A 23,442-nucleotide genomic window follows, 5' to 3' on the forward strand; every position below is an offset into this window, starting at 1 on the left:
AAAGAAGCCGTTTGCATCACATAAAAGTGCAAGGTGAAGCGGCAAGTGCTGATGTAGAAGCTGCAGCAAGTTATCCAGAAGATCTAGCTAAGATAATTAATGAAGGTGGCGACACTAAACAACAGCTTTTCAGTGTAGACTAAACGGTCTTCTATTTGAAGAAGATGCCATTCAGGACTTTCACAGCTAGAGAGGAGAAGTCAATGCCTGGCTTCAAAGCTTCAAAGAACAGGCTGCCTCTCTTGTTAGGGCCTTATGCAGCTGGTGACTTTAAGTGCTCATTTACCATTCCAAATATCCTAGGGCCCTTAAAAATTATGCTAAGTCTACTCTGCCTGTGCTCTGTAATGGAACAACAAAGCCTGGATGACAGCACATGTGTTTACAACATGGTTTACTGAATATAAGACCACTGTTGAGAGCTACTGCTCAGGAAAAAAAAAATTCCTTTCCAAATATTACTGCTTATTGACAACGCAACCCCTCACCCAAGAGCTCTGATGGAGATGTACAATGAAATTCACGTTGTTTTCATGCCTACTAGTACTACACCCATGCGTCAACAAGTAATTTTGTCTTTCAAGTCCTATTATTTAAGAAATACATTTTGCAAGGCTATAGTGATTCTTCTGATGAATCTGGGCAAAGTAAATTTTAAAACCTTTTGGAAAGTGTTCACCATTCTACATGCCATTAAGAACATTCGTGAGTCACAGAAAGAGATGAAAATATCAACATCAACAGGAGTTGGAAGAAGTCATTTCCAGTCCTCATGGATGACTTTGAGGGGTTCAAGACTTCAGTGGAGGAAGTAAATGCAGACGTAGAAAAAGCAAGAGAACCAAAATTAGAAGTGGAGCCTGAATATGTGACTGTATTACTGCAGTCTCATGATAAAATTTGAATGAATGAGGTGTTCCTTCTCATGCATGAGCAAAGAAATTGGTTTTTTGAGATGGAATCTACTCATGATGAAGACTCTGTGAAGACTGTTGAAATGACAACAAATAATTTAGAATATCCCATGAACTTAGCTGATAAAGCAACAGCAGAGTTTGAGGGGATTGACTCCAATTATGAAAGAAATCCTACTGTAGGTAAAATGCTACCAAACAGCATTTCACTCTACAGAGAAATTGTTCACGAAAGGAAGAATCAATCAATGCAGCAAACTTCCCTGGTGTCTTCTTTTAAGAAACTGCCACAGCCATCCCAACCTTCAGCAACCACCACCCTGATCAGTCAGCAGCCCTCAACATCGAGACAAGACCCTCCACCAGCAAAAAGATTATCACTTGCTGAAGGCTCAGATGATGGTTAACATTTTTTCACAATGAAGTATTTTTAATTAAGTTATGCACATTGTTTTTTTAGACATAATCCTATTGTACACTCAGTAGACTACAGTATAGTGTAAACATAACTTTTATATGCACTGGGAAACCAAAAACTTCATGTGACTCTATTGCAGTCATCTGGAACTGAACCTGTGATATCCCCAAGGTATGCTTGTATTTAGTCATCACACACTTATCGAACACCTACTAGTTGTCAGGCACTGTGCTAGGATGCAAAAATGAATAAGTTGTAGACCTCAGTGTTGGTGGTGTGATAAGGTAGACCTATTTGTGTGAGGATGTCGCACTACAATGTGATATGTGCAAAGATGGTGGACAAAAGCATGCGGCAGTAACCTACAAGAGAGAAGTCCTCCACATCCGGAAGCTCTAGCTAGAACAGAGAATAAAGTCCTTTGTCTTACCAAAGAAAAAACAATCATCTTCCAAAGAATTCTAATAATTTACAGATCGCTCTAGTGTCGGAGCTTTTCCATGCATTTCTGTTTACTGGAAAGGTTCTTATAACCTATAATTAGGTTCCATTCAATTGCAAAGGTTCTCATTACTCACTTTCTCAAAATCCCAGACAGTTTCCTAAATCCCAGGTAAAGACCCATCTCCCCAGATACCTATACACAGTGGGACTTGCAAATAAAATTCCCTCTGGCCACTGTGGTTTGGTGGCACATGTTTCCACCAATATTAGTTTCCTAGGATGGCCATAATAAATTACCACAAACTAGGTAGCTTAAAACAGCAGAAATTTATTCTTTCACAGTTCCAGAGGCTAGATATCCAAAATCAAAGTGTCAGCAGGGCCCGCCTACCTTCCAGAGGCTACAGGGGAGAATGCATTTATGTCTTTTCCAGTTTCTGGCGGTGCCAGACCTTCCTTGGCTTGTAGTCACTTCACTCCAGCCTCTGCCTCTGTGGTTACATTACCTCCTGCTTTTCTGTTTGTGTCTCTCCTCTGTTTGTCTCTTATAATGTTACTTGTCATTGGATTTAGGGCATACCCAGAATATCCAGGTTAATCTTCTCATCTTAAGATTCTTAATTTAATTATATCCATGAAGACCCTTTTCCTAAATAAGGTACATTTACAAGTTCCAGGGGTTAGGACTTTATATCCTAATATCAATTCACTACACCACCTGAGGCAACCCTCCTTTCCAGCTTGAAATTGTCCTTTGGTTTGTTTTTGAGAGATAATGAAGGATTTCGTAGAGTTTCATGATCTCTCAGTGAAAAGGAAAGATCCTCTTTAGAAGAGTCAGGACAGACCTTTCACTTTGGTGTCACCTGATAGTAGTTGCAAAAATTGGGGAATCAGGAGAGATTTTGAAGCAATGTAGAATTGAGAAGCCTGGCAACAGTCTTAGAGAGACATGTATTCCCGAGAATGTCCTGGGATTTCATGAGTGGCTCTGACAAGTGGAACACAGCTTGTTTTTGATAGAGCTGGGATATCAAATGAATTTATTTTTTTCACTGTAAGAGGCAATGATGTATTTGTTAGACCCTCTCTCTAATTCCTAAGTGAGTGGTTTGGCAAACATCCTAAACCTCAGTTTGTATCTTTTAATTCACTAGGTTCTATAACAGCAGTAAGCTAAGTCGAGAAACATTTTTATAGAAACCAAAGAGTTCATTTGATACCTTTAAGCACATCCTCATAGGGCTCTAAAATAACCTTATATGCAACCATTATTCACGGTTTACAATTAACATCTTTATTATCCACTGACAAACTCAACCAAGTGTATGACATTCTAAACTCAATAGTAATTTTTAAAATGTAGTGACTGAGAAATGTTATGCATTGTTTCTCTTGCCTTCTCTGAAACTAATTATGGTTTAGCAGCATCTCATAATATTAGGTCACTGGCTATGCTCAGTCACATATAGACTTTAAAGTATCTCAAGCATTTTCAGAAGCAAGAAGATTAAATCACATCAAGGAGTTATTTCAATATGGCATTAACAATTAAAGACACAGCTGAATCTAATTTAACTACTGTTTAATTCACCTAGTGGGTAGTGGCAATAGACTCTAGAGATCCTAATATTTTTAGGCCACATTCTTTGCTTGAATAGCCATCCACATTTGTTAAGATAAAACTATAATGCTTCATTTAACTTTTCTAAAATAGATAATGCTTTGATCTGCTGGAAACCCTGTTGCATTTAATCTAGTTTTTAATAATTCTTAAACTACCTATCTTCAAAAAGGTTCGATGATTTATAGTATTAACACATGTTTAAGAAACAAAATTATTATTAATTTTTTTAACATCTCTATTGGAGTATAATTGCTTTTCAATGGTGTGTTAGTTTCTGCTTTATAACAAAGTGAATCATCTATACATATCCCCATATCTCCTCCATCTTGTGTCTCCCTCCCACCCTCCATATTCCACCCCTCTAGGTGGACACAAAGCATGGAGCTGATCTCCCTGTGCTATGCGGCTGCTTCCCACTAGTTAGCTATTTTACATTTGGTAGTATGTATAAGTCCATGCCACTCTCTCACTTCGTCAGAGCTTACCCTTCCCCTTCCCCATGTCCTCAAGTCCATTCTATACGTCTGCATCTTTATTCCTATCTTGCCCCTAGGTTCTTCATAAACTTTTTTTTTTTTAGATTCCATATATATGTGTTAACATACAGTATTTGTTTTTCTCGTTCTGACTTACTTCACCCTGTATGACAGTCTCTCGGTTCATCCACCTCACTACAAATAACTCAATTTCATTTCCTTTTATGGCTGACTAATATTCCATTGTATATATGTGCCACATCTTCTTTATCCATTCATCTGTCGATGGACATTTAGGTTGCTTCCATGTCCTGACTACTGTAAATAGAGCTGCAATGAACATTGTGGTACATGTCTCTTTTTGAATTATGGTTTTCTCAGGGTATATGAGCAGTAGTGGGATTGCTGGGTCATATGGTAGTTCTGTTTTGTTTTTTAAGGAACCTCCATTCTGTTCTCCATAGTGGCTGTATCAATTTACATTCCCACCAACAGTGCAGCGGGGTTCCCTTTTCTCCACACCCTCTCCAGCATTTATTGTGTGTAGATTTTTTGATGATGGCCTTTCTGACTGCTGTGAGGTGATACCTGATTGTAGTTTTGATTTGCATTTCTCTAATGATTAGTGATGTTGAGCATCCTTTCATGTGTTTGTTGGCAATCTGTATATCTTCTTTGGAAAAATGTCTATTTAGGTCTTCTGCCCATTTTTGGATTGGGTTGTTTTTTTGATATTGAGCTGCATGAGCTGCTTGTAAATTTTGGAGAATAATCCTTTGTCAGTTGCTTCCTTTGCAAATATTTTCTCCCATTCTGATGGTTGTCTTTTCATCTTGTTTATGGTTTCCTTTGCTGTGCAAAAGCTTATAAGTTTCATTAGGTCCCATTTGTATATTTTTGTCTTTATTTCCATTTCTGTAGGAGGTGGATCAAAAAGGATCTTGCTGTGATTTATGTCACAGAATGTTCTGCCTATGTTTTCCTCTAAGAGTTTGATAGTGTCTGGCCTTACATAGAGGCCTTTAATACATTTTGAGTTTCTTTTTGTGTATGGTGTTAGGGAGTGTTCTAATTTCATTCTTTTACATGTAGCTGTCCAGTTTTCCCAACACCAATTACTGAAGAGGCTGTCTTTTCTCCATTGTATATTCTTGCCTCCTTTATGAAAAATAAGCTGACCATATGTGTGCGGGTTTATCTCTGGGATTTCTATCCTTTTCCATTGATCTGTATTTCTGTTTTTGTGCCAGTACCATACTGTCTTGATTACTGTAGCTTTGCAGTATAGTCTGAAGTCCAGGAGCCTGATTCCTCCAGCTCCGTTTTTCTTTCTCAAGATTGCTTTGGCTATTCGGAGTCTTTTGTGTTTTCCAAACAAATTGTGAATTTTTTGTTCTAGTTCTGTGGAATATGGCATTGGTAATTTGATAGGGATTGCATTGAATCTGTAGATTGCTTTGGGTAGTATAGTCATTTTCACAGTGTTGATTCTTCCAGTCTAAAAACATGGTATATCTCTCCATCTGTTGGTATCATCTTTAATTTCTTTCATCAGTGTCTTATAGTTTTCTGCATACAGGTCTTTTGTCTCCTTAGGTAGGTTTATTCCTAGGTATTTTATTCTTTTTCTTGCAGTGGTAAATGGGAGTGTTTCCATAATTTCTCTTTCAGATTTTTCATCATTAGTGTATAGGAATGCAAGAGATTTCTGTGCATTAATTTTGTATCCTGCTACTTTACCAGATTCATTGATTAGCTCTAGTAGTTTTCTGGTAGTGTCTTTAGGATTCTCTATGTATAGTGTCATGTCATCTGCAAACAGTGACAGCTTTACTTCTTCTTTTCCGATTTGGATTTCTTTTCCTTCTTTTTCTTCTCTGCTTGCTGTGGCTAAAACTTCCAAAACTATGTTGAATAATAGTGATGGGAATGGGTAACCTTGTCTTGTTCCTGATCTTAGAGGAAGTGGTTTCAGTTTTTCACCATTGTGAACGATGTTGGCTGTGGGTTTGTCATATATGGCCTTTATTATGTTGAGGTGAGTTCCCTCTGTGCCTACTTTCTGGAGGGTTTTTATGATAAATGGGTGTTGAGTTTTGTCAGAAGCTTTTTTTGCATCTACTGAGATGATCATATGGGTTTTTCCTTCAGTTTGTTAATATGGTTTATCACATTGATTGATTTGCATATATTGAAGAATCCTTGCATTCCTGGTATAAACCCTACTTGATCATGGTGTATGATCCTTTTAATGTGCTGTTGGATTCTGTTTGCTAGTATTTAGTTGAGGATTTTTGTATCTACGTTCATCAGTGATATTGGCCTGTAGTTGTCTTTCTTTGTGACATCTTTGTCTGGTTTTGGTATCAGGGTGATGGTGGCCTCATAGAATGAGTTTGGGAATGTTCCTCCCTCTTCTATATTTTGGAAGATTTTGAGAAGGATAGGTGTTAGCTCTTCTCTAAAAGTTTGATAGAATTCACCTGTGAAGCCATCTGGTCCTGGGCTTTTGTTTGTTGGAAGATTTTTTATTACAGTCTCAATTTCATTGCTTGTGATTGGTGTGTTTATATTTTCTATTTCTTCCTGGGTTAGTCTCAGAAGGTTGTGCTTTTCTAAGAATTTGTCCATTTTTTCCAGGTTGTCCATTTTATTGGCATATAATTGCTTGTAGTAATCCCTCATGATCCTTTGTATTTCTGCAGTGTCAGTTATTACTTCTCCTTTTTCATTTCTATTTCTATTGATTTGAGTCTTCTCCCTTTTTTTCTTGATGAGTGTGGCTAGTGGTTTATCAATATTGTTTATCTTCTCAAAGAATCAACTTTTAGTTTTATTGATCTTTGCTATCATTTCCTTCATTTCTTTTTCATTATCTTTATGATTTCTTTCCTCCTGCTAAATTTGGGGTTTTTTTGTTCTTCTTTCTCTAATTGCTTTAGGTGTAATTTAGGTTGTTTATTTGAGATTTGAGGTAGGATTGTATTGCTATAAACTTCCCTCTTAGAACTGCTTTTGCTGCATCCCATAGGTTTTGGGTCGTCGTGTTTTGATTGTCATTTGTTTCTAGGTATTTTTTGATTTCCTCCTTGATTTCTTCAGTGTCTCTTGGTTATTAAGTACTGTATTGTTAAGCCTCCATGTGTTTGTATTTTTACAGATTTTTTCCTGTAATTGGTATCTAGTCTCATAACGTTGTGGTTGGAAAAGATACTTGCTACAATTTCGATTTTCTTGAATTTCCCAAGGCTTGATTTGTGACCCAAGATATGACCTAGAATGTTCCACGAGTACTTGATAAGAAAGTGTATTCTGTTGTTTTTGGTTGGATTGTCCTATAAATATCAGTAAGTCCATCTTTTTTAATGTATCATTTAAAGCTTGTGTTTCCTTATTTATTTTCATTTTGGATGATCTGTCCATTGGTGAAAGTGGGGTGTTTAAGTCCCCTACTCTGATTGTGTTACTGTCGATTTCTCTTTTATGGCTGTTAGCATTTGCCTTATGTATTGAGGTGCTCTTATGTTGGGTGCATAAATATTTACACTTGTTAAATCTTCTTTTTTTTTTTTATAATTTTAGATTCACAGAAAAGTTGCGAAGATAATTTGTATTTTAATCATTTTTAATTGTGAAATATAAAGCACATATAGATAAGTGCCCCAAACAAAAGAAATACCTTGATGATTTATCACAAAGTGAATGCCTGTGTCATCACTGCATGGCTAAGTAATAGGACATGGCTTCCAGAAGCTTCCCCTGTGGCCCTACTTTTTTCTTCCCACCCAAAGTTTTACCACTTAAGCATGCACCCCTAAACTTGTGGTTTAATTTTTAATCACTAAACTGGTATAATTTTACCTATTTTGAACTTTTCATAAATGTTATCACACTGTATGCATTCTTTTTGGTCTGTATGCACTTCTTTTTTTTTTTAAGTTTAGCACCATTTATTAAGTGATCTCAGCTGTTGTTGTAGCTGCTGCATGTCAGCCTGTTCTTTTTAATCAGTCATCAGTTTTATACACATCACTGTATACATGTCAATCCCAATCGCCCAATTCAGCACACCACCTTCCCCACCCCACCACAGTTTTCCCCCCTTGGTGTCCATAGGTTTGTTCTCTACAACTGTGTCTCAACTTCTGCCCTGCAACCCGGTTCATCTGTACCATTTTTCTAGGTTCCACATACATGCGTTAATATATGATATTTGTTTTTCTCTTTCTGACTTACTTCACTCTGTATGACAGTCTCTAGATCCATCCACGTCTCAACAAATGACTCAGTTTCGTTCCTTTTTATGTTTGAGTAATATTCCATTGTATATATGTACCACATCTTCTTTATCCATTCGTCTGTTGATGGGCATTTAGGTTGCTTCCATGACCTGGCTATTGTAAATAGTGCTGCAATGAACATTCGGGTGCATGTGTCTTTTTGAATTACGGTTTTCTCTGGGTATATGCCCAGTAGTGGGATTGCTGGGTCATATGGTAATTCTATTTTTAGTTTTTTAAGGAACCTCCATATTGTTCTCCATAGTGGCTGTATCAATTTACATTCCCACCAACAGTGCAAGAGGGTTCCCTTTTCTCCACACCCTCTCCAGCATTTGTTGTTTGTAGATTTTCTGATGATGCCCATTCTAACAGGAGTGAGGTGATACCTCATTGTAGTTTTGATTTGCATTTCTCTAATAATTAGTGATGTTGAGCATCTTTTCATGTGCTTCTTGGCCATCTGCATGTCTTCTTTGGAGAAATGTCTATTTAGGTCTTCTGCCCATTTTTCGATTGGGTTGTTTGTTTCTTTAATATTGAGCTGAATGAGCTGTTTATATATTTTGGAGATTAATCCTTTGTCCGTTGATTTGTTTGCAAATATTTTCTCCCATTCTGAGGGTTGTCTTTTCGTCTTGTTTATGGTTTCCTTTGCTGTGCAAAAGCTTTGAAGTTTCATTAGGTTCCACTTGTTTCTTTTTGTTTTTATTTCCATTACTCTAGTAGGTGGATCAAAAAAGATCTTGCTGTGATTTATGTCAGAGAGTGTTCTTCCTATGTTTTCCTCTAAGAGTTTTATAGTGTCCAGTCTTACATTTAGGTCTCTAATCATTTTAAGTTTATTTTTGTGTATGGTGATAGGGAGTTTCTAATTTCATTCTTTTACATGTAACTGTCCAGTTTTCCCAGCACCACTTATTGAAGAGACTGTCTTTTCTCCATTGTATATCTTTACCTCCTTTGTCATAGATTAGTTGACCATAGGTGCATGGGTTTATCTCTGGGCTTTCTATCTTGTTCCATTGATCTATGTTTCTGTTTTTGTGCCAGTGCCATATTGTCTTGATTACTGTAGCTTTGTAGTATAGTCTGAAGTCAGGGAGTCTGATTCCTCCAGCTCCATTTTTTTCCCTCAAGACTGCTTTGGCTATTCGGGGTCTTTTGTGTCTCCATACAAATTTTAAGATGATTTGTTCTAGTTCCGTAAAAAATGCCGTTGGTAATTTGATAGGGATTGCATTGAATCTGTAGATTGCTCTGGGTAGTATAGTCATTTTCACAATATTGATTCTTCCAATCCAAGAACATGGTATATCTCTCCATCTGTTGGTATCATCTTTAATTTCTTTCATCAGTGTCTTATAGTTTTCTGCATACAGGTCTTTTGTCTCCCTAGGTAAGTTTATTCCTAGGTATTTTATTCTTTTTCTTGCAATGGTAAATGGGAGTGTTTCCATAATTTCTCTTTCAGATTTTTCATCATTAGTGTATAGGAATGCAAGAGATTTCTGTGCATTAATTTTGTATCCTGCAAGTTTACCAAATTCATTGATTAGCTCTAGTAGTTTTCTGGAGGCATTTTTAGGATTCTTTATGTATAGTATCATGTCATCTGCAAACAGTGACAGTTTTACTTCTTCTTTTCCAATTTGGATTCCTTTTATTTCTTTTTCTTCTCTGATTGCCGTGGCTAGGACTTCCAAAACTATGTTGAATAATAGTGGTGAGAGTGGACATCCTTGTCTCGTTCCTGATCTTAGAGGAAATGTTTTCAGTTTTTCACCGTTGAGAATGATGTTTGCTGTGGGTTTGTCGTATATGGCCTTTATTATGTTGAGGTAGGTTCCCTCTATGCCCACTTTCTGGAGAGTTTTTATCATAAATCGGTGTTGAATTTTGTCAAAAGCTTTTTCTGCATTTATTGAGATGATCATATGGTTTTTATTCTTCAATTTGTTAATATGGTGTATCACATTGATTGATTTGTGTATATTGAAGAATCCTTGCATCCCTGGGTTAAATCCCACTTGATCGTGGTGTATGATCCTTTTAATGTGTTGTTGGATTCTGTTTGCTAGTATTTTGTTGAGGATTTTTGCATCTATATTCATCAGTGATATTGGTCTGCAATTTTCTTTTTTTGTAGTATCTTTGTCTGGTTTTGGTATCAGGGTGATGGTGGCCTCATAGAATGAGTCTGGGAGTGTTCCTTCCTCTGCAATTTTTTGGGAGAGTTTGAGAAGGATGGGTGTTAGCTCTTCTCTAAATGTTTGATAGAATGCACCTGTGAAGCCATCTGTCCTGGACTTCTGTTTGTTGGAAAATTTTTAATCACAGTTTCAATTTCATTACTTGTGATTGGTCTGTTCATATTTTCTGTTTCTTCCTGGTTCAGTCTTGGAAGGTTATACCTTTCTAAAAATTTGTCCATTTCTTCCAGGTTGTCCATTTTATTGGCATAGAGTTGCTTGTAGTAGTCTCTTAGGATGCTTTGTATTTCTGTGGTGTCTGTTGTAACTTCTCCTTTTTCATTTCTAATTTTATTGATTTGAGTCCTCTCCCTCTTTTTCTTGATGAGTCTGGCTAATGGCTTATCAATTTTGTTTATCTTCTCAAAGAACCAGCTTTTAGTTTTATTGATCTTTGCTATTGTTTTCTTTGTTTCTATTTCATTTATTTCTGCTCTGATCTTTATGATTTCTTTCCTTCTGCTAACTTTGGGTTTTGTTTGTTCTTGTTTCTCTAGTTCCTTTAGGTGTAAGGTTAGATTGTTTACTTGAGATTTTTCTTGTTTCTTTAGGTAGGCTTGTATAGCTATAAACTTCCCTCTTAGAACTGCTTTTGCTGCATCCCATTGGTTTTGGATAGTGTGTTTTCATTGTCATTTGTCTCTAGGTATTTTTTGATTTCCTCTTTGATTTCTTCAGTGATCTCTTGGTTATTTAGTAACGTATTGTTTAGCCTCCATGTGTTTGTGTTTTTTACGTTTTTTTCCCTGTAATTCATTTCTAATCTCATAGTATTGTGGTCAGAAAAGATGCTTGATATGATTTCAATTTTCTTAAATTTACTGAGGCTTGATTTGTGACCCAAGATGTGATCTATCCTGGAGAATGTTCCATGCGCACTTGAGAAGAAAGTGTAATCTGCTGTTTTGGGATGGAATGTCCTGTAAATATCAATTAAATCTATCTGGTCTATTGTGTCATTTAAAGCTTCTGTTTCCGTATTTATTTTCATTTTGGATGATCTGTCCATTGGTGTAAGTGAGGTGTTAAAGTCCCCCACTATAACTGTGTTACTTTCGATTTCCTCTTTTATAGCTGTTAGCAGTTGCCTTATGTACTGAGGTGCTCCTATGTTGGGTGCATAAATATTTACAAATGTTATATCTTCTTCTTGGATTGATCCCTTGATCATTATGTAGTGTCCTTCTTTGTCTCTTGTAATAGTCTTTGTTTTAAAGTCTGTTTTTTCTGATATGAAAATTGCTACTCCAGCTTTCTTTTGATTTCCATTTTCATGGAATATCTTTTTCCTTCCCCTCACTTTCAGTCCATATGAGTCCCTAGGTCTGAAGTGGGTCTCTTGTAGACAGCATATATATACAGATTTTGTTTTTGTATCCATTCAGCCAGTCTGTGTCTTTTGGTGGAAGCATTTAATCCATTTACATTTATGGTAATTTTCGATATGTGTGTTCCTATTACCATTTTCTTAAATGTTTTTGATTTGTTATTGTAGGTCTTTTCCTTCTCTTGTGTTTCCTGCCTAGAGAAGTTCCTCTAGCCTTTGTTGTAAAGCTGGTTTGGTGGTGCTGAATTCTCTTAGCTTTTGTTGTCTGTAAAGGTTTTAATTTCTCCATCAAATCTGAATGAGATCCTTGTTGGGTATAGTAATCTTGGTTGTAGCTTTTTCTCTTTCATCACTTTAAATATGTCCTGTGACTCCCTTCTGGCTTGCAGAGTTTCTGCTGAAACATCAGCTGTTAACCTTATGGGGATTCCCTTATATGTTATTTGTTGTTTTTCCCTTGCTGCTTTTAATATTTTTTCTTTGTATTTAATTTTTGATAGTTTGATTAATATGTGTCTTGGAGTGTTTCTTCTTGGATTTATCCTGTATGGGACTCTCTGAATTTCCTGGACTTGATTGACTATTTCCTTTCCCATATTAGGGAAGTTTTCAACTATAATCCCTTCAAATATTTTCTCAGTCCCTTTCTTTCTCTCTTCTTTTTCTGAGACCCCTATAATTCAAATGTTGGTATGTTTAATATTGTTCCAGAGGTCTCTGAGACTGTCCTCAATTCTTTTCATTCTTTTTTCTTTATTCTGCTCTGCAGTAGTTATTTCCACTATTTTATCATCCAGGTCACTTATCCATTCTTCTCACTCAGTTATTCTGCTATTGATTCTTTCTAGAGAATTTTTAATTTCATTTATTGTGTTGTTCATCACTGTTTGTTTGCTCTTTAGTTCTTCTAGTTTCTTGTTAAACATTTCTTGTATTTTCTCCGTTCTCTTTCCAAGATTTTGGATCATCTTTACTAACATTACTCTGAATTCTTTTTCAAGTAGACTGCCTATTTCCCCTTCATTTGTTTGGTCTGGTGGGTTTTTACCTTGCTCCTTCATGTGCTGTGTGTTTCTCTGTCTTCTCATTTTGCTTAACTTACTCTGTTTGGGGTCTCCTTTACGCAGGCTGCTGGTTCGTAGTTTCTGTGGGCGGCAGTGCCAGGGCCCGGAGGCCTGCTGCTCATCTTCCTCCTCTGCACCAGGCTGAGAAATCATTATTAATTTTAACCAAGAAATAAAAACAAAAAGGGACTTAGATATAAGCAGACATGGGATAATACCATTTCCGTAGAGGAGCTATATGTTTAGTTTTGAGCTTCTTGGCAAAAGACTACCTGTTAATTTGTAGTAATGGTATGTGTTAGCTACTGCTTTGGGTCAGATTTTCTTCTCTTGGAAGACCTTGTTCTTTAGCCACAAATGACCTAGCCTTTGTTCATCACAGCATCCTATCTCTCTAACAACAATGACTGGGTCAAGAAATGAGCCTGTGACCCAAGGAAAACAGATCAGAATTCATCCTTGGAATTGTTACATTGACGCTGGGAAATGGCAGGTCTTTTTTTCCTTTGAATTGTTAAATAGGGGCTTCCAGAAGCATAATCCACAGACACCTGGGAAAATTGTTTCCTTTAAGAGGGTGTTACATAAGCAGGCAAAGACAGGCCAAGGTTTAAAACCGTGAAAGAGAGAAAGAGAAGGATTAGAAAGAAACAAAGATGAAGAGAAGAAAAGACTACTAGATGAAAGTACCACATTTCACTTCTTTGGAGACATGTTCTTGCTGCTAGTCAATCAGTCCAATCCTATGAGCTGCCTCAGCTTACTGCAACCAATAAATTCCTCTTAGTGCTTTAGCACAAATTTAACATCAATCACTTGCAAACAGAAAGTCCCAACTGATATTATTATATAGTTCTCATTTCTAATAAAGAAATTGTGCCCTTTCATCTGAGTAGGAATTATCCCCCCACAACCCCACCCCTTCCCTGGCATTGAATGCTAGAAGATGAGATATTTTTTCAAGGAGATCCACACTGGGGGAAAAAAAACTTTGAGGAGACACCATACAAGTTTTCCCACTCTAGTTTTTGCATCTATAGAAAGAATTCTTGGTTTAAATATGGAGATGTTTGTTAAAGTATCTTTTTATGTTTCTTGCAAAACTATAGTTGGACTCGTTCAGTGCTTCCTCAAAGTTTTTTTCTTTTCTTTCTTTCTTTTTTTTTTTTTTTTAGTAAGTATCACCAAAGTGAAGATGCAGCAGCTAAACTTAAAAAATAGGAAAAAAAAAAGAAAAAAGCTGTGTTGCTTCTGGAAGAGTTTTTTAAAACTGTCCCCAGGTTCAGAAAATTGTAAACCTGTTTCTTTTAAACATTAGATTCTCAAGTGAGATTTTGTTCACTTTAGGGTCCTAGATGTGTGAGAAGGACTGCTGATAATCTGTCATAAAGATGTCACAGTCAAAGCTCCATCTTTTTCTTTAAGTTTCCATCCTACTTTATTAAAGAAGTGGTTCAAAAGGGTGCCTTCAGAGAAGGCCATTTTTTTTTAATGAAAATTATGTTTAAATTCACTCAAGCTCTTCTTCAGATATTAAATTAGTGTTCTGGTGTGTTCTGCCATAAACTATGGACAGTTTTGGGCCTAAAATACCAGAGTGTGATCTCTGGGGAAGGTCACACTCTCAGTAGAACTACACTCTGATAGACACACTTTAGAAGAATCCTTCAAAGGATATTTATTACATCATTCAACACCATAATAATCCATATTAAGATCCCACAAAAGCCTGAAGACCAACAGTAGAAATAATTTTTATAAAAAATTATTTTGAAATGAATTACTTTAGAAAATATTGTCATTTGAGTAGGGTTTAGGAAATTTCTAAATTTATTTTATATGCTCAGAATGTAGATTATTTTAGGTAACTATGTCAGTTACATATGTGAATTCTGACTAATGAATAATGAGGAATATTTTAGAATAATGACTAATGGACTAAATCTTATTAACTTATGAAGATGTGTTCAGCCACGTGTACCAATGTTAAGTGGTGCTCTCATGAATATTCTCAATTATTTAGGTTTATAAATTTAGAGTTGATTATTTTCAAGTAAACATATTATTCGTGAAGTTCCAAATTATCACATTTTCCCAAGGATCACATTTTTATTGCATGCATGCAAATTTTTTAAAAATCCTTTGCTTTCATTATTAATAAAACATATCTGGCATACACATTGGCAGCTGACACATTAGTATCAAAAGTGTGACTAAATTGATTACTAACATTTCTGCTCCCTTAGGATTATGGACTCTTCATTGGATGTTAAAAGAATATAAAATGCTATTCTGGTCATTCCCTAAAATGCTTGGTTATGAGAAAAATTGAAGCTTATCTACCATGAGTTCTTTTTTACACAAAAATGAATTTATTTCCTGAGTGATTAAAGACCATGTGTTGGCAGAGTTAGTTCCTCTTTTAAAAATATTCCATGATAAGTACATCAGACACAGATTATTCTTTAGCAAGATTGTTATCCTACTTTTGAAAAACTGACAATAATGTATTACTTAGATCTTGTTATAGGTCTATGTATTATTATGTCTTACCAGGACACTGAAAAGGCTTCTTTGTGGTTTATATTTGAGCAGACAAATCAGTTTTTTTCCCTCCATTAGAAAACAGTCACATTAATAAGAGTTTACAGTTATGGTCTCAAAATAAATGGGCACCATGCAGACATTTAAATCATGCCATATATTTAGTTTGGGTGCTTAACAGAGTTCTATATCATAAGCACAGCTCTATTACTAAACTATGCAGGCAATCATTGAGAATGTTATTTTTATGTAGAATTTTTTATTTAGGTAAAATATTTTGTTTATATTCCAATTTATACTTGATGCAGATTTGATTGCATGCTATTTTTTATGGCCTTGTTGACATGCCTTGATACAAAATTGTTCAGAATAAGTTGTTATATAGTTAATAAGAACTGATTTTTGCCTAACACAGCTTTTATCCAAAGCATAAATTAGCTATTCACTTTAAGTTGCTTGATCAAGAAGACAACAGTTTCTAAAAGCTTCCCTTGAAATTTTCTGGAAAAAATACAGTGGAATTCATGTTGTAATGCAAAAGGTCTCAAGAAAATACATTCTTGAAGAATTTCTTACTTCAGTGTACCATCATTATAGTGTTGTACTCCATTGCTTTTGGCTGATAAAGTTATCAAGATAACTTTAAAATTCAATATGTTCTCAGTAAATATTTTTACCTAGTAATCTCTGAACACTTCCTGGCAAAAAACTAAGTCCTTGACTAAAAAACATATAAATGTCTGACTTATGTCCCTTTCCCTCCCCAATTCTCTGTCTCTTTGCCTGTGTGTAGATGTGTGTGGAACTCTTGATATAGAGAGAATAGAATAATTAAAAAGAAGCTAGAAATGAGTTAAGCATAAAATTTGGTATTAAGGAGCTGAAAATAAGGCAAAGAAACTAAAAATTTGTATACATTACATACAATAACATAGTGGGAATAATGGGATGTGAGTAGAGGGATAAGGGAAGAAATCCATTAGGCAACCTCAAAACAAGAAAATTAAGAAAAATAACAGTGTCAGCCTCTTGCAGATCAATGAAAGAGTGGGAATTGAGCCAGTGTTAGAAGGGAAGAATAGTACTGTAATCTTCTTTTGAAAACAATGGCAATGGGCCATTTATCCTGTTGGTTTTACCTCGGGCTGGTGGCCAGCCTAGACAATTAATAAAATATTCTTGTTAAGGCACTGGCAACTTTATCTTGCCACTGTTACCAAAGTGTCACTAACAACTATGTGCACAGATCTGATCCATATTCTAAGTTTAAATGAAGTGAAAACGTAAAAACCAACGCAATTGTAAAGAAACAAATTAGTAGACAATGGAGATGGATCTTTGCTCTTTCTTGGGGCAAACATGTTGAATGGAAGGACAATTCAACCTGATATTTTCATGATAATGACCATTTTTACAATGAAATATCCAGATGATATCTGGGTATCTGAATGGATAAGTAAGGTAGATTATTTATGGCTCCAAACAACTGGATATTTGGAAGTCCAAGTACATTGGTCCTAACAAATGCCAAGGTAAAATAACCTAAGTAAATGTGTTTTTGTTTTGTTTTTTAACATCTTTATTGGAGTATAATTGCTTTACAATGGTGTGTTAGTTTCTACTGTATAACAGAGTGAATCAGCTATACATATACATACATCCCCATAATTAAAAATATATAGTACATTCTGTCCTATGCCAATAATATGTCTGAATTAGAACCAGTATTTGATATTCTCTCTATTTCTCTAAGTATTTTGAAGAGCAAATGACAATGAATACATTAGATTTTTTTTTTTTTTAAAGTTTTTTTTGATGTGGACCATTTTTTAATTTATTTATTTATTTATTTATGGCTGTGTTGGGTCTTCGTTTCTGTGCGAGGGCTTTCTCTAGTTGCGGCAAGTGGGGGCCACTCTTCATCGTGGTGCGCGGGTCTCTCACTATCGCGGCCTCCCTTGTTGCGGAGCACAGGCTCCAGACGCGCAGGCTCAGTAATTGTGGCTCACGGGCCCAGTTGCTTCGCGGCATGTGGGATCTTCCCAGACCAGGGCTCGAACCCATGTCCCCTGCATTGGCAGGCAGACTCTCAACCACTGCGCCACCAGGGAAGCCCCTAGATTTTTTTCATTACAAGGAATCCTTCAATATTTTTGCTTTCCTGTGGTTTAATCCCAATTTATTTTTATTCCCCCAAATAAATTTTTTACTAATATTAACATTAGCATTATAAACAATGTATTTTATAATTCATATACATTTATAATAAAATTCAGATAATTAACTTTTTAATATATTATTTGATGGAACACATTTTATTTTTCATTTGTTCTTTTTTTTTTTTTAAGAGTATTGAAGTTGCTTATTTCTGAAAATTCTTATACTCTACAATATTAGCCACAGTTGGGTCAATTTAATCTCTTTCAAAATCAGGATTCTATCCAAGAACAAAAAAGTCACTCTCATTATTTTAGTCACAGTACATAAACACTGGGGAAATGTATTCAATGCTTTCTGTCAGAGTTCTTTCAGTCATCAAAAAATACACTGAATGGAGTCTAAACAATATGATTGTAAATTTCTGATAAAGATCTCCATTTGTTTCCATCAGCCTAAATCTTAGAGATTTTATATAACATGATGGTTCACCAAAAACTAAAGGTTTGATGTGTGCGTTGAAGTTCAGTGAAAATCTAATTTCTTCTCCATACTATTTTGTATTAGAGAAGAAAGACTTAAAAAGGTTAACTTGGCAAATGGTATCCTTTGTTGCCTTTTCTTCTAATGGAAAATTGATACATTCCCCAGGTAACTTTTATAATGATGGAAAATTTATCATGTTTAATTATCAGACTTACCACTTATATGCATACCCATACCTAATATGAAAATGAGAGTACAAAATTCTGAAGATTTTAGTTCCATTACCATAACAGATTAGACTACTCTTCTGGAGATTTGGTTTTGTCAAAAGAATAAGAAACACATACCCAAATACAGAAAACAGTAGAGAGGCAATAAGTAACCACTGAAGTGTGGCTGCCATATTTAATGTTCTGATACGCTGTGTCTCCAGATAGCTTAGAGAGTAGAGACAGTGGAGTCCCCCCAAGCAGTGTGCCTTACTTATATACTAACATGACATTATCACTTCAAATTAAATAAATTTTTAAAATAAGGATTATTTAAAAATCTGTAGTTTAATCAAGAGCTTGAAGATAAGCTGCAAATTTTCTAAAACTAGCTCTCTCTCTACCTTACTCTAGTTATTTTAAGTTCTCTTTTATGAAGAAGTCTAATGAGATTTTGCACAAAAGTAACACTCTCAGAAATATATAATGATACGGAATCTTCAGAATAGTTAAGGGTTTTTTGAGTCAACTACATTATTTTGCAGGATTATTTCATGCAGTGTTTATTTTCACCAGGGGATTTTTATTTGCTGTTGTAGTTGTATGAAGTAATGAAAATACCTTCTGGTGATTTAAATAGGTAAATTCCTATATACCACTTACCTAGCAGTAGTTCTTTTAGCAATTATGTGGCAAAACAAAGGACATTTCTTCTATATACAAAAGCTATGTTTCAATCCACAGATTGTTGTTGCATTCCAAGATATTAGGTATAAATCCAGTTTATCCTTATAAAATATTCCCAGTGAAATTAGGTGGAGTTCTGATTGATTTAATACTGAAGAGTCTGGCTTGCTGTAGTAAAGGCAGTTGAAAATTATATGAAATAATTGAAATTGGAATGGGACACACCCATAATGCTAAGCAGAAAGCAATATAATTAAAACCACACTGATATATCATATGACCTTGACCTAAATGGAATCAGTCTTGGACAATTCAGCAAGGCCTGTTTATCTTTGCCTTTTAATATTTGTGCTCATCCTTCTTCAGTACTAAGAAGAAAATCAAATGACTTATTTTTCTTGGAAAACATCCAAACATCTGTATGTGGATTTCTACTCTCCTAACCATCCAAGTAGAATGTAGGTCACTTCCTTACATACATGAAACTCTGTATACAGACTCTACAAAGTGGGGCAAAACCTCATTTAATTTAGAGTGTGGGTATATGACTTAATAAATAAAGGTCATATCCAAATTTTTTATACTCAAGTTTAAACTTTTCTATTTTCCCATAATTTCTAACATTTGATGACTGTTTATTTTTAATGTAAAATATTCATTTTACACCTGATAATGATAAAGAGAATTCAACTGCTCTTATTAAATGTTTTCCTACTGCTCATTCATCCCAGTCTGTCTATACGGCAAGAGATCCTTCTGCACAGGCATGGGACATCCCTGCCTGCATGTCCAGGCTTTGTCCACACCCCTGTAAACAGCTACCCTGTAGCCACCCTTCGGGCCTAGAGGCACGTACTCACTGGAGTATGATAGGCCCTCAGAGGGTGGAGCTAGGGAAAGGGCCTGCAGGGCCTCTGGATGTGGGCACGGGGCACTCATGTCAGAGTTCCTGGTTCCTGGAGTATGGTTTAGAAATGGTGGCAGGAGGTTGTAGCCGCTGGTTGAGCAGGTGTCCTTGGGCCATCAGATGCCTAACACCACACAAAGAGGCAACTGGAGGAGGATCAGAGAAGGCTCCTCTGAAATATGAAGGCCCAGAATAGGGGCACTAGTACCTGGGAATATAGATCTGGGAAATGAGAGTTCCAGACTAAGATGGTGAGCTGTGTCGGCCCTTTGGAGTTCAAGTAGAAACAGCTCTGGCAAGAAGTGGGGTAACCTAAAAGTTGTGCACTCCACAAGGAACTAGAGAGAGCAGGCTTCGACACCTGTATTTTATAAGTTGGACTCCTTGCACTTTTAATATTCTTTGTATTTATTACTTTGGGCATTTCTTCTCCTTAGTACTTAGCCATCTATTTTGTACTTCTCGGCCTAACTTAGCTGTGCTATAGAGAACTGGCTTATCTATACTTGCGTCAGAGCGTTTAGGGGACAGTAGCTCCAGGTGCTTGCAAGGCATGAGGGAAATAATCAAAGGAAGTGGAAATTGGGGAGGCAGTGAGGATATATACTGGATGATGGTTATACATGTACTATGGAATCCAAGTTGGAAAAGAAGGGAGTGTAAGAGAGGAGGAGATTAATGGATAAGAGAAAAATGATGGAGTCAATACATTTGAAATTTGTGAAATAAGAGGTAAAGTGGTGATGTAAATCTGTTAGTTTTTTTGGTTGGAAACCAAGAAAGTAACCCTGACTCCCTTACACATTAAAAAAAATAAAAAAACTGTAACAAAGCCCTGGAAAATGCAGAACAGAAACTCATGGGAAGTCTAGGAGAGGTCCACGAGATGACTCAGTGAAACCACCATTCATAGTGGTTTATCTTTGCTCATCTATATTTCCTAGATTTCCAAGAAAAAGACTTTTTTTTTGCTGACTTTAAAGTGCATTTATAAATTTCTCCTCATTGATTGTTCATGTACATTCAGGGGACAGGGCTGATAACGATAATTTAATAACTAGGGAATTAACCACTTGAGCAAGAGAGCTGGATGCACAGGAGTTTATGGTCAGAGTGGAATATTAGAAACTGTGATTTCAGAAAGGGTGCAATTTCTGCTGATGACAAGGAGTGATAAGCGGTGGTGGCTGAGTTCTGCAGGAAAAGTCCTAGTCAAGGAATCACGGTCACTTGTTCCATTTTGAACAAAGGAAGAGACAAAGAATGTTTCTGGTCTGAGATATGGGAAGAATTGAAGCAGCAGTAATCAAAATGAAGGTTGTCTACCAGAAGAGCTAATTGGAGGGCGTGGAAAGAACGGACGGGGAATTATGTGGCTCAAAAATGCTAAATGAAATACAGTGCATTATATGGAGAAATGGAGACAAATGAGGGGAAATGGGGAGACACAGCACAGGTCTCAGCCCTGCCCTGGCTTCAGTAACCTATTGTTCTTTTGATCACTCCAGGTCTCTGTTTTATTCTTGTAGTTCTCCTGTGCCCTCCCATACCTTTGTTCTTAGTGTTTTGATAAATAAACCCTTCTCGAATTATTCCAATTTGAGTGTACTATTGATTTCCCGTTAGGACCCTAAATGATACATCAGCCAATTTAAAATATCTTATCTCATTTTTCTCTATTACATATTATGGTTAATGATAATGATCAACTTTGTAATTACTAATAATCAAGCACTATGCATATATTACATAATAATAGACATTATATTATTTAATTATATTATTTAATCTGTGAGGTAGGTTGTGCTCTCTTCATATTATAGGTGAGAAAACTAAGACTCAAAGATATTGTTATATAGTCAGTAAGTTGCAAAACCAGTCTGGCTCCAGTTTTTGTTTTCTTAAATACAAGTATTGGATTGACTCTCACAAAAGGGGACACCAAACTGAGTAAGCTTTACCTCTGCCCTTAGGAAGAGCAACAGCTATTTGGTAAAATAATAATTTAACTAATTAATTAATGTACGGTGTGTGTGTGTGTGTGTTTATCCTTCAAAGGATAAACTGACTATCCTAGGTATGGAAGAAACCCACTTGAAAACTTTCCCAAAGCCCATCAAAATAGTTCATTACTTTGAGAAGTTGGCTTGATGAAAGCAACATTTATTTGAGTAAGTGTCTACAGTGAGAAGTTTAAGCCATTCTCTGTACACAGACAACCACATAGGAAAACAGCTCAGTAAATTCAAAGCATGAAGATCAAAGTTGTTATGATTACATTTTATTTCCATTTCACCTTACCTTACTGTGCATGCTTATTATTTTATGCTGTTTATACAGCCCATTACCTACTCCCTCTAGTTCTGAGGTCAGAGGAATGGCATTTCCCCTTTAGAGCATTACTACCTCACACTCTATAATTGGCTAGTGGAATTAGAGATTTTGTGGTTATGGGAACAGAAAATTCCCCCCCTTCCGCAAAAATGCAGAATTGTCATGATACAATTTACTTTCACTCATTCAAGCATTATTCAGACTTACCGATTTTTTTAAAATTTCTTTCATTTTTAAAAAATTTGAGGTATTTTCTATTAAATTGGGCTGGCAAAAAACTATCAGAGATATTTAAAACTTGGAGAAATTCCAGACACTATTAATCCAGACACTTTTGTTTTGAAAAGAATCCTTAGACATCATTTACAATTCACAGGACAGTTGTTTTCACATAGGGGAAGTTGTTATCTGCCAAAGTCATATCAAAGATAACATACAATATCTGACAGGACAGAAAATTAGAGAAGTAATGTTCTTTGAGTTTTGAATTTTTATTTTATCTTTAAAAATGTAAGTATGTTCTTATAAAATAGCTCATCTATGATTTGGCATTTCTGTTGTCAATAATTTATAGAAAGTGAAAACAGCAGTTGGCTTATTTTTTTCAGGGAACTTTTCTGAAGACAACAGAACTGGAAAACTAAATTGAACGATCTTACCACCCTCAAAGGGCATTTCTTAGGAGCAGAAGCCCAGACATGTAAGTTTTTCCTTGGTAATCTTGTTAATAATAGCTCTTAACCACTGGCGACAAGGGGACTTTTCCGTTCAGTACCATCAAAGACAGTTGAAATTAAGGACACTGAAAATGAAGGAGTTGGGTTGGGTGGAGGGCAGCCACTAATATAATCTAATTCATATTTAACCAGACAGTGATAAAAAAAACTTGCTTTACTATCCATATAAATTGGATAGTTCATATAGGCTTTTTTTCTATTATAGGTTGGATTTGTAAAGAGTTAGTTTCTGTTACTTCTCCTGGTTACTGTGACTCTGCAGAATGAAAATAGAAATTCCAAAGGTTTGTGGCATGTGTTTGCATGCCTGAGTGTGTCACATGGGTGAAGAGGGAGACAGAGAGAGAAAAGCTTGTGAGCTGGTAGATGGAGCCGGTGTTCTTGTAGGATATTTAGCACCCTTCGCAACACTTCCAAACACCAAGATGAACTTTTATGGGGGAGCCTTCTTGGATTTAGATTATTCCAAGCACAGCCTTCATTTCACTCTGATATCTTTTAATTTTGGGCTTTTTCTGTGCCAGGAGCACTTTTGAAAGCTATAAACACAATAGAGAAGAACTGTTTATCAGTCAGGCC

At 35.9% G+C, this 23,442-nt stretch overlaps 1 long non-coding RNA gene across 1 annotated transcript in view; it reads left to right on the forward strand.

Moving 5' to 3' along the window:
* Positions 1–3,734: 3,734 nt before the first annotated feature.
* LOC309634618 overlaps positions 3,735–23,442 on the forward strand; it is a 181,867-nt gene continuing 162,159 nt past the window's right edge. Inside the window, exon 1 of the long non-coding RNA XR_014248247.1 lies at positions 3,735–22,826. This is a non-coding gene — a long non-coding RNA (uncharacterized lncRNA). The remainder of the gene's footprint in view (positions 22,827–23,442) is intronic.

The sequence above is a fragment of the Balaenoptera borealis genome, assembly GCF_965194805.1.
Source record: "Balaenoptera borealis genome assembly, chromosome: 9".
Classification (NCBI taxonomy): domain Eukaryota; kingdom Metazoa; phylum Chordata; class Mammalia; order Artiodactyla; family Balaenopteridae; genus Balaenoptera; species Balaenoptera borealis.